Source organism: Hyla sarda, chromosome 10 (assembly GCF_029499605.1).
Source record: "Hyla sarda isolate aHylSar1 chromosome 10, aHylSar1.hap1, whole genome shotgun sequence".
NCBI classification, from domain to species: domain Eukaryota; kingdom Metazoa; phylum Chordata; class Amphibia; order Anura; family Hylidae; genus Hyla; species Hyla sarda.
The window spans coordinates 142190882-142203971 of NC_079198.1; the positions used below are offsets into that span (position 1 = coordinate 142190882).

Genomic DNA, 13090 nt, shown 5'->3' on the forward strand with positions numbered 1-13090 from the left:
GGAGAGGTGAGAATGGTGAGGATAGATACAGATAAGGATGGGGGGGGGAGAGGTGAGAATGGTGAGGATAGATACAGATAAGGATGGGGGGGGGGAGAGGTGAGAATGGTGACGATAGATACAGATAAGGATGAGGGGGGGGAGGAGAGGTGAGAATGGTGAGGATAGATACAGATAAGGATGAGGGGGGGGGGGAGGAGAGGTGAGAATGGTGACGATAGATACAGATAAGGATGAGGGGGGGGAGGAGAGGTGAGAATGGTGAGGATAGATACAGATAAGGATGAGGGGGGGGGGAGAAGAGGTGAGAATGGTGAGGATAGATACAGATAAGGATGGGGGGGGGAGAGGTGAGAATGGTGAGGATAGATACAGATAAGGATGGGGGGGGGAGAGGTGAGAATGGTGACGATAGATACAGATAAGGATGAGGGGGGGGAGGAGAGGTGAGAATGGTGAGGATAGATACAGATAAGGATGAGGGGGGGGGGGGGAGGAGAGGTAAGAATGGTGATTACCCTGGACAGAGGAGAAAGGACAATTTTACTACAGGACCATAGACTGAAGATAAGACTTAGACAGGGGGGGAGGGGGAGCAGGGGGGTAATGGTGTTAGAGCAGGGAGAGGGAAGACACTTTAGCAAAGGTTATAGGAAATTTTGATAATGGGATAAGAAGCTTAAATCCACATTAAGTCCTCTGTTCTTGGAGTCATAAAGAACTATCATTTTGGCTTCAAATGTCTTTCTTTCCTGGGTGTTCTTGAAGTTTCCTTTCAGGATCTTGATTTTGAGGTCCTGTAGGGAGGGACCTGTTTGGGTTTGCAGCAGGTGTTCACGTGGTGTTTGAAGAGCAGAGTGGATTTTCTTATGGATGGTCCTTGGTTTGTAACCTTTTCGTTAGAATTTCTCAGCTATCGTTTGTAGATGTCTCTGTCATCAGGGTTGGAGCAGATGCGGTGGTACCTGGTGGCTTGGCTGTATATTATGCCTTTCTGGGTGTGGGACGGATGGGAACTTGAATTGTGTAGATAGCTGGATCGGTCTGTGGGTTTTCTGTATACAGATGTCTGTATTGTGTCCTTGTTTATAGTTACAGTGGTGTCCAGAAGGTTTACACGTTCTGTAGAGAAGTCCATTTTGAGTTTGATGGATGGATTAAATGTGTTGAAGGCCTCATGAAATCGATGAAAATATCATCAATGTATCTGTAGTATCTGTAGGGTTTGTGAATTTGGGTATTCAGGAATCGCTCTTCAAGGTCAGCCATGAACAGATTGGCATATTGTGGTGCCATCTTGGTCCCCATAGCAGTTCCCATCATCTGTCGGTATATTTCACTGTTGAAGCTGAAGTAGTTGTGTGTGAGAATGAATTCTATTAGTTTGGTGATGATCTGAGGGCTGTATTTCTGGTTGTGGGTCTGGGAGGAGGGGAACAGTGAGCCGGCCTCAATTCCATCTGTGTGGGGGATGTTACTATACAGAGATTCTACATCCAAAAAGAAAGGAACTTTCTCTGTAATATGGAGACACTATTAAGTACTGGAAGGATAAAGATTTTTTAATAGAAGTAATTTACAAATCTGTTTAACTTTCTGGCACCAGTTGATAAAAAAAAAAAAAAATGTTTTCCCACCGAAGTACAGAAGTAAAAAACTAAACATAAAAATGCTGAAACCAAGAAAAATCTATTTGTTTTGGGGACTTAGATCTGTATTTTTTGTACTACTTCCTAGTTGAGCAGTCACACAGTACTACAATTCGCAAAATGCATTTGCTTTTCTTCAGCTCTTCTCCCCTCTTACAGCAGACTATCGCACAATGAGGTTTCAGCACCTGCTGTATTCATTCCCTGTCTGCTTCTCTGCCTAGGGCATTGTTCAGCACAAGGCAGCATGCTGTAACCACACCTCATTTTTCCATAAATGTCCCAATAAAGATATATATGTATACGTGTATATGATTGGGAGGTGGTGACATCGCTCAGGGGGTGGGGCTAGGACAAACAGACAAGACCCAGCCACACCTCCTGTGTTGTCACGGAAGAAGGGGAGGAACCGGGGAGCTGCTGAGACCACACCACACTGACAATGAGAGGATTACACAACTTCCTGTTAAGGATAAATCAAGTAAAAAAAATGCTGATGCTTGTATAGTAAGTGATAACACTATATTAGTTAGTTATATATCTTGGGGTTTATTTAAATACAATTTTCTGATTTTGGATTTAACTTACATGACCGCTCCTGCTCACCTTTAATGACATAAAAGCCGGGCTCCTTATCTGGCCTCAGCCAGGTGCGGTGTATTACGGTGACATTGTAGCGGTGTAATTTCATTGCCCCCGCTGGGGTAGGATTACAATTTTCCTAACAATATGTCTGACCTCCCATTTTCAGAGAAACCTCTAGGCCTCATGGGAATTATCTAGTTGCGGCAGCAACGAGTCCTAAATCTGATAAACGTTCCATCAGGACAGAGACGCCTCATGCGGTCCGGAATCTCGGCTGAATATTCTCCATGATCTCTATAAAGACGTCTCCTCTGCTCCCCCGATCCGTGTCGGTCTATGGGATTATCTTCATTGGGGCTTTTCTGGAAATGATTCTTGTAAATGATCTCCTGCCGGGTCTTCTATTCTGTATAATCTGAGCTCGGATGGATATGAAGCTTTTTTCTGAATTTGTTCATTTCCTTCTGTGACATTAAAGCGTACCTGTCAGATCCCAAAAAACAAAATTGTTCTATGTTACTCAGTACCTCATCCTGATCATGTACATGTCATTTTAATGTCTCTATCACTGATATTTCACAAAAAAATAGCATATTACAGCTGCTCAATGTCTTATCATCTTGTCAAAGGGAGGGGGCGTGTCCTTCTCTTGCCTGCACTGTGATGATTCCTCCTCCCTCACTCTGCTGACTCACTGCTCTGGGAACAGCCTGGCAGCCCTGCTCTCTAACCGTTTCCTCTCTGGATTTATGCTGTACACACCCACACATTGATTATTGGAGATTGCCTGTACTCTACCACCAAAGACAATATGGTGAATGTATAACTTACATCTTCCCATGTCATTCATGTGTGTCATCCTTTGCCAGTCCTGTAATGCTGGGATGTGTAGTTTAAGAATAGTTGGAGGTACAGTATTTGGATAACTCTTTTTTGCAGCAATGTTGCCTTCAGCTATTTGCCTACAGCTTTTGCAAAATTACAACTCCCAACATGCCCAGACATCCTTTGACTGTCCAGGCATGCTTGGAGTTGTAGTTTTGAAACAGCTGGAGGCACATGATTGGTAAGACTCTTTGTTACAGCAGTGTTGCTGCCGCCTGTGTTCCTCATGCAGCCTTGTCAATCATCCATCTCATGTCCATGACCCTTGGACACCCTCATACTGCTGCGGGACTCATCAGTGTCCCAGGAGGTATGGGGACCCCTAGTGGTGAATGTGACTTTTTAAAGTATATTACAAAAACGTTTGTTTTGCATAGATGTACAATATAGAAAAACTTAATATCTAGCAGTGCCCATTTTCACTTTTCTAAATGCAAATAAATCAAAGCTCCAAAATTAACAAGGTCCAAACCGTGGGACCCGGAACCCCAGGATCTACTGATACGCTCTGGTGTTTCAAGGAAATCCCAGTAAGGCCGGGTTCACGTGGCAGAACGTCCGCATGGAAAATCTCCGTACAGACATTCTGTAGACTGCGGGCGCCGGCATGACATACCATCGCTATAACCACATGGGAATGCGCAATCTCATAGACGGCAATGCATTATGTCCATAGAAAAAATGGACAGGTTCATTCTGCGGCCGGCGGAATTGGAATTTCCATGCCAGAAACATCTGGCGCCCAGATACCGCCGTGTATACCGCGTAGAAGAATCCCATTGAATTCAATAGGACTCTGCTGCTACAAATGTACCGTGTGGAATTCTGCATGGTTCCCAGTGGCTGTGTCTCCCAATCAGGGTGCCTCCAGCTGTTGCAAAACTACAACTCCCAGCATGCCCGGACAGCCAACGGCTGTCCGGGCATGCTGGGAGTTGTAGTTTTGCAACAGCTGGAGGCCCCCTGGTTATGAAACACAGTTTTACAGGGAGGGGGAGGCTGAGCTGTGAGCATCATCTATTGTCTATTTTTATCTACTGGTGTCACAAGGAAGAACAGGAATGGAAACTGCAGGATTTAAGAATTTGATTTATATTTATAGATAGTAAAAAACATTTAAAAAAAACAAACTCTTTAAAAATATGTTTACCGTTAAATCTTGATTTAAACAATGCGTAATTTTTTTTAATTCCCTTTAAGTTTACGTAAAATTTCTGTTCACTTTTGTTGTTGAAGAATCGTACGTCCTGCTGTACAGAGCGAAGTGCAAGAAGCCGTTGGCTGTCCGGGCAGGCTGGGAGTTGTAGTTTTGCAACAGCTGGAGGCACAATGGTTAGGAAACACTGATACAGACAGAGCTCAGTCTAGAACAATATTCCTTTTCACCCTATGAATTATTTAAGATACGAACCCACAGAATCCATCCCGTGCGTCTATTGTTATTTCACATCTGCTCTCTACTTATTGCTAAAATGCCGTCTCTCGGCCGCGGCGGTTTCCAACCCTGTAATTGTGACACTTCCCCCCACATATAAGATCTCAGTCTTTTGTGTCTCGAAAACAACATCTTTGAGATAAGGATATTTGTTACCCTATAATAGTATGAGGCTGACATTTGTATGAATAAAGTCCTGCTGGGCCAGTGGGGGGGTGGGAGAGGGGCCACTTAGCCGGAGCTCAGGGTCACACGTCTTAGAATTCAGAGATGACAAATTTTAATGGTAAATTGGGAAAGCTAAGATATTTTGGCGAGAGACGGACAGTTTTCTTTTTTTGGATTTACAGGGGGCAAAGTGATTATGTTTAATGACGGCGATTCTTTTTTTATGAGATGTCTTTGCAGGTGAAGCTTATAGGCATGGCGCCAATGCTACGAACCACAGGGCACTTTTTATTAGATTTTTGTACATTTTTATGGAGGACGGCCATCTTGCCTGAGCTGTTTTTTGAACAGTATTCAGAGATATGTTTTATATGTATTACAGCCCATGGACAATAGACTGAAGCTGTTCATATATGGGATAAATTATTGGCCATGCTGTGTGACCTGTGCAGAGATCATTCTACAGGAAGTGGGAGGCTGTGCTCCTATTGTCTTTTCTATCTACAGAGAGAGGGAGGTTAAGTTCCTATTGTCTTCTCTATCTACAGACAGGGGAGGCTGAGCTCCTAATATCTTCTCTATCTTCAGAGAGGGGGACTCTGAGCTCCTATTGTCTTCTCTATTAACAGGGTGGGGGATGCTGATCAACAATTGCATTCTCTATATACAGAGGAGAGGAGACTGAGCTTCTATTGTGTTCTCTATCTTAAAGGAAGATAGAGGCAGAGCTCCTGTTGTCTTCTCTATCTACAGGAAGGGGGCTAAGCTCCTATTGCCTTTTTTTATTTACAGGGAGGAGGCTGAGCTTCTATTGTCTTCTCTATCTACAAGGAGAAGAAGGCTGAACTCCTATTGTCTTCTCTATCTACAGAGAGGGGGATGCTGAGCTCCTATTGTCTTCTCTGTCTACAGGGGTGGGGGATGCTGAACTCCAAATGTATTCTCTATCTACAGATGAGAGGATGCTGAGCTCCTAATGTCTTCCCTATCTAGAGGGGATGGAGAAGCTGAGCTCCTATTGTCTTCTCTTTTTACAGGGTGGGGGATGCTGAGCTCCAATTGTATTCTCTATCTACAGGGAAGTGGAGACTGATCCATTGTCTTCTCTATCTACAGGGAGGGGAGGCTGAGCTCCTATTGTCTTCTCTTTTTACAGGGCGGAGGATGCTGAGATCCAAATGTATTCTCTATCTACAGGGAAGTGGAGACTAATCCATTGTCTTCTCTATCTACAGGGAGGGGAGACTGAGCTCCTATTGTCTTCTCTTTTTACAGGGTGGAGGATGCTGAGATCGAATTGTATTCTCTATCAACAGGGAAGTGGAGACTGATTTATTGTCTTCTCTATCTACAGGGAGGGGGAAGCTGAGCTCCTATTGCCTTCCCTATCTACAGGGGAGGAAGAGGCTGAGCTTCTATTGACTTCTCTATCTACAGGGGAGGGGGGGGGGCGCTTAGCTCGTTTTTTTTTTTTCTATCTACAAGGAGGGGAAGGCTGAGCTCCTATTGCCTTCTCTATCTACAGGGCTGGGAAGGCTGAGCTCCTATTGTCTTCCCTATCTACAGGAAGTGGGAGGCTGAGCTTCTATTGTCTTCTCTTTCTACGGGGAGGCTGAGCTCCTATTGTCTTCCCTATCTAGAGGGGAGGGAGAAGCTGAGCTCCTATTGTCTTCTCTTTTTACAGGGCGGGGGATGCTGAGCTCCAATTGTATTCTCTATCAACAAGGCAGTGGAGACTGATCTATTGTCTTCTCTATCTACAGGGAGGGGGAAGCTGAGCTCCGATTGCCTTCCCTATCTACAGGGGAGGAAGAGGCTGAGCTTCTATTGTCTTCTCTATTTACAGGGGAGGTGGCGCTAGCCCGTATTGTTTTTTTCTATCTACAAGGAAGGGAAGGCTGAGCTCCTATTGTCTTCTCTAAAGGGTTAGTACCAGACACCGGCCTGATCGTGCTTCATACAAAGGGTGACGGCACCGGGTGTACGTGTACGTCCTCTAGGGGATATCTGACCTGCGCAGTCTTTCTGTTTGTGTAGTATTGACGCCGGGTGTATATTTTTTACAGGGAAACTCATTGATCACCCGTTGGTTGTCCCGGCATGCTGGGAGTTGGAGTTTGGCAAAAGGGAAGCCTTGATTTACCTTTCATGATCAGTGTGGATCCTCTGAAGTAGGCAGACAGGTGTTTGTGATCGTTGGGGGTCAACGCTCTAAGACAGTGGTCTTAAACCGTGGCCCTACAGATGTTGCAAAACTACAACTCTCAGCATGCCCGGACAGCCAATGGCTGTCCGGGCATGCTGGGAGTTGAAGTTTTGCAAAAGGGAAGCCTTGATTTATCTTTCATGATAAGTGTGGATCCTCTGGAGGAGGCAGACAGGTGTTTGCCTGTCCGGGCATGCTGAGAGTTGAAGTTTTTCAACATCTGTAGGGCCACAGTTTGAGACCACTGTCTTAGGGCATTGACCTCTAACGATCAGAAACACCTGTCTGCCTCCTTCAGAGGAGTCACACTGATCATGAAAGGTAAATCAAGGCTTCCCTTTTGCAAAACTTTAACTCCCAGCATGCCCGGACAGTCATTGGCTGTCTGGGCATGCTGGAGGTTGAAGTTTTGCAAAAGGGAAGCCTTGATTTACCTTTCAACATCAGTGTGGATCCTCTGGAGGAAGCAGACAGGTGTTTGGCTGTTTGGGCATGCTGGGAGTTGTAGTTTTTCAACATCTGTAGGCCCACGGTTTGAGAACACTGTCTTAGGGCATTGACCCCCATGGATTACACACGGGTCATCGATGTGTTTTCCTGTAAATATCTCATAAATGTGAACGGTTTGATTTGCGACAAACACTTCAGCTCCATCCGTGTAGGAATAAGACGTATGTGGCCAATACACATAATACCGCTGTGACCGGCTGCCGGACTCTCCTCTCACTTGTGCCGCCCCCGATACATTTCTCAACCAAATGAAAGGATCCGTAAAGATTTAGTGTAATCCTCGGTAAGTGCGGTCGTCTCCATCCATCAGGGTAATTCCCGCGCTCCTGTCACCGGCTCCTTTATTGCGCAGCGCCATATGGATGACCGGATGATTATTACTCCGATGACCATTCCATCCCGCTTCACTAGTATGAAGTGATTGATGCGTTTAATCAATACGGCGAAACATTTCACCTACAATAAAGTGAAGCGGACTCCGGGATAACGCCGAGTCAGCAGATAGCAGCATGATGCACGATGTGACGGCGCGAGACTTTTTCTGCCGTGACATCTCCTTTCAGACTATTCTTTTAGTTTATTAGATTTCTTAGAAAATTGTGTTTTCATGTATACAGTGCGGCTTCTTTATATATACAGTGCGGCTTCTTTATATATATACAGTGCGGCTTCTTTATATATATACAGTGCGGCTTCTTTATATATACAGTGCAGCTTCTTTATATATACAGTGCGGCTTCTTTATATATACAGTGCAGCTTCTTTATATATACAGTGCAGCTTCTTTATATATATACAGTGCGGCTTCTTTATATATATACAGTGCGGCTTCTTTATATATACAGTGCGGCTTCTTTATATATATATACAGTGCGGCTTCTTTATATATATACAGTGCGGCTTCTTTATATATATAGTGCAGCTTCTTTATATATACAGTGCGGCTTCTTTATATATACAGTGCAGCTTCTTTATATATACAGTGCGGCTTCTTTATATATACAGTGCAGCTTTATATATACAGTGCAGCTTCTTTATATATACAGTGCGGCTTCTTTATATATGCAGTGCGGCTTCTTTATAAATATATATATATATACAGTGCGGCTTCTTTATATATACAGTGCGGCTTCTTTATATATATACAGTGCGGCTTCTTTATATATATACAGTGCGGCTTCTTTATATATACAGTGCAGCTTCTTTATATATACAGTGCGGCTTCTTTATATATATACAGTGCGGCTTCTTTATATATACAGTGCAGCTTCTTTATATATACAGTGTGGCTTCTTTATATATGCAGTGCAGCTTCTTTATATATACAGTGCGGCTTCTTTATATATACAGTGCGGCTTCTTTATATATACAGCGCGGCTTCTTTATATATATATACAGTGCAGCTTCTTTATATATACAGTGCGGCTTCTTTATATATACAGTGCAGCTTCTTTATATATACATTGTATGGTACCACGGGTTGTGTAAGGAAATACCTGATCACTTTGTGACGCCAGGGCACCGTTAGCCTACACACGGTCAGAGGTTGGAGACAGCTTCTCCTGGGCCAGACACGGGGAGTAAATGAACACACCAATGTCAGGTTATGGATAACTGTCTTTACTGAGCTGGTGCAGATGGTATTACACAGACAATCTGGTGCAGAGTGAGAGGATCCAGTGTATCCCCTTGGGAGCCCTGTTGCCTTGCTGGGACTTGTGGTGCTTTCACCAAATGAATGGATACTGACAGGGCATGAACTTCCACCATGCGGGTGATCCTTGCAGAATGACCGGATAGAATACATTTGATCTGGGCCTCTCCTCAGAACACACAACACACCTCACACCTTTACCACACTTGCTCAGACTTAGCTCAAGGCTGAACTGGGGCAATTCCTCCCCACTACACTATATGGACTAGCATTTAGGGGTTCCCATTGGCAGGCACAGTAACATATAAATAACATCCATCAGGGTAGAAACAACTAAATTATCAAAATATATTACTTCTCAATAAAGTACATAACATGATTGATATAACACAAATGCTGCCAGGCTGCCCAAAGCAGTCCGAAGCTACAGGAAAGACATTTGTGCTGGGACACTACAAACTCCCCCTCTAAAACATAGCTGTCCTCGGCGCCCATTCCTGGCGGCTGAGGAATGATGAAGGGCAGTCTCTTTAGAGGTAGGAGAAGGTTGTAGGGAAAAGTTCCCTCCAGGGTACAGTTGGTGGCTAAGAGAGAACCAAACGCTAGACAGATAGTGCCAACTTTAGAATACCTGAGCATGTGGAAACACACGGGCTGATGAACAGACAAACGAACATATAACAAGATTTTCTTGGGTTGCAGCAGTTATGACCAAGGGAACTCTGGAAGCGAGCCGGTGCTGCCGTAGGCTCTCATTCGCAACCGGTCCATTGCCACAGGGCCCATACGCTTCTAGCATCTTCTCCTCACGACAGAATCGAGTCCTCCTCATTGGCCACACCCAAGGACACAAACAGACACCTCCTTCCATGACTGAATTTCCTCTAAGGTACCCCCTTGAATTTTGGAGGCCCTCATGTGCTTCAGGAGAGAAATAAGACAGACAACATAGAATATAGAGAGAGATACACCCTACCGCAAGATACATTTCTAACGGGATGAGTAATGATAATAAGACATTTGTTTACTGTCTGGATTTACACTTTTACCATGTCGGCATTTAATTAAAGTACGATGAGATGAAACAGGACAATATAATACTGGCATGAGAACATTTCAAGATTATCTTTGATTCACTTTTTCTTTCTCTAGACAATCCTGACTAGACAAAAAGTTTAGGTAAGGCACTGTAGGATTTGGCAACCAACCAGGAAGGTATAAGAATATTTAGAGAGTTCACGGCAAACCCGGGCACATGTAAGCTTATTGGTTTCTTCTTGGCCCAAGGCCAAGCACTATTTAGGTACTGTATATACTATTATTAGGGGACTATAGAATACTGTTATTTAGGTACTGTATATACTATTATTAGGGGACTATAGAATACTGTTATTTAGGTACTGTATATACTATTATTAGGGGACTATAGAATACAGTTATTTAGGTACTGTATAGTACTATTATTAGGGGACTATAGAATACTGTTATTTAGGTACTGTATATACTATTATTAGGGGACTATAGAATACTGTTATTTAGGTACTGTATATACTATTATTAGGGGACTATAGAATACTGTTATTTAGGTACTGTATATACTATTATTAGGGGACTATAGAATACTGTTGTTTAGGTACTGTATATACTATTATTAGGGGACTATAGAATACAGTTATTTAGGTACTGTATAGTACTATTATTAGGGGACTATAGAATACTGTTATTTAGGTACTGTATATACTATTATTAGGGGACTATAGAATACTGTTATTTAGGTACTGTATATACTATTATTAGGGGACTATAGAATACTGTTATTTAGGTACTGTATATACTATTATTAGGGGACTATAGAATACAGTTATTTAGGTACTGTATAGCACTATTATTAGGGGACTATAGAATACTGTTATTTAGGTACTGTATAGTACTATTATTAGGGGACTATATAATACTGTTATTTAGGTACTGTATAGTACTATTATTAGGGGACTATAGAATACTGTTATTTAGGTACTGTATAGTACTATTATTAGGGGACTATAGAATACTGTTATTTAGGTACTGTATAGTACTATTATTAGAGGACTATAGAATACTGTTATTTAGGTACTGTATAGTACTATTATCAGGGGACTATAGAATACTGTTATTTAGGTACTGTATATACTATTATTAGGGGACTATAGAATACAGTTATTTAGGTACTGTATAGTACTATTATTAGGGGACTATAGAATACTGTTATTTAGGTACTGTATAGTACTATTATTAGGGGACTATAGAATACTGTTATTTAGGTACTGTATATACTATTATTAGGGGACTATAGAATACAGTTATTTAGGTACTGTATAGTACTATTATTAGGAGACTATAGAATACTGTTATTTAGGTACTGTATAGTACTATTATTAGGAGACTATAGAATACTGTTATTTAGGTACTGTATAGTACTATTATTAGGAGACTATAGAATACTGTTATTTAGGTACTGTATAGTACTATTATTAGGGGACTATAGAATACTGTTATTTAGGTACTGTATAGTATTATTATTAGGGGACTATAGAATACTGTTATTTAGGTACTGTATAGTACTATTATTAGGAGACTATAGAATACTGTTATTTAGGTACTGTATAGTACTATTATTAGGGGACTATAGAATACTGTTATTTAGGTACTGTATAGTACTATTATTAGGAGACTATAGAATACTGTTATTTAGGTACTGTATAGCACTATTATTAGGGGACTATAGAATACTGTTATTTAGGTACTGTATAGTACTATTATTAGGGGACTATAGAATACTGTTATTTAGGTACTGTATAGCACTATTATTAGGAGACTATAGAATACTGTTATTTAGGTACTGTATAGTACTATTATTGGGAGACTATAGAATTATAGAATACTGTTATTTAGGTACCGTATAGTACTATTATTAGGGGACTATAGAATACTGTTATTTAGGTATTGTATAGCGCTATTATTAGGGGACTATAGAATACTGTAATTTAGGTACTGTATATACTATTATTAGGGGACTATAGAATACTGTTATTTAGGTACTGTATAGCACTATTATTAGGGGACTATAGAATACTGTTATTTAGGTACTGTATAGTACTATTATTAGGGGACTATAGAATACTGTTATTTAGGTACTGTATAGCACTATTATTAGGGGACTATAGAATACTGTTATTTAGGTATTGTATAGCGCTATTATTAGGGGACTATAGAATACTGTTATTTAGGTACTGTATAGTAGTATTATTAGGGGACTATAGAATACTGTTATTTAGGTATTGTATAGTACTATTATTAGGGGACTATAGAATACTGTTATTTAGGTACTGTATAGTACTATTATTAGGGGACTATAGAATACTGTTATTTAGGTACTGTATAGCACTATTATTAGGGGACTATAGAATACTGTTATTTAGGTACTGTATAGTACTATTATTAGGAGACTATATTATACTGTTATTTAGGTACTGTATAGTACTATTATTAGAGGACTATAGAATACTGTTATTTAGGTACTGTATAGTACTATTATTAGGGGACTATAGAATACTGTTATTTAGGTACTGTATAGCACTATTATTAGGAGACTATAGAATACTGTTATTTAGGTACTGTATAGCACTATTATTAGGGGACTATAGAATACTGTTATTTAGGTACTGTATAGAACTATTATTAGATGACTATAGAATACTGTTATTTAGGTACTGTATAGTACTACTATTAGGGGACTATAGAATACTGTTATTTAGGTACTGTATAGCACTATTATTAGGGGACTATAGAATACTGTTATTTAGGTACTGTATAGCACTATTATTAGGGGACTATAGAATACTGTTATTTAGGTACTGTATAGTACTACTATTAGGGGACTATAGAATACTGTTATTTAGGTACTGTATAGAACTATTATTAGGGGACTATAGAATACTGTTATTTAGGTACCGTTTAGC

At 41.1% G+C, this 13090-nt stretch overlaps 1 long non-coding RNA gene across 1 annotated transcript in view; it reads right to left on the bottom strand.

Annotated features, from left to right (window-relative positions):
• Positions 1–1553: 1553 nt before the first annotated feature.
• The window catches only part of LOC130293377 (uncharacterized), a 102346-nt gene continuing 90809 nt past the window's right edge, over positions 1554–13090 (bottom strand). Inside the window, exon 3 of the long non-coding RNA XR_008848193.1 lies at positions 1554–2717. This is a non-coding gene — a long non-coding RNA (uncharacterized LOC130293377). The remainder of the gene's footprint in view (positions 2718–13090) is intronic.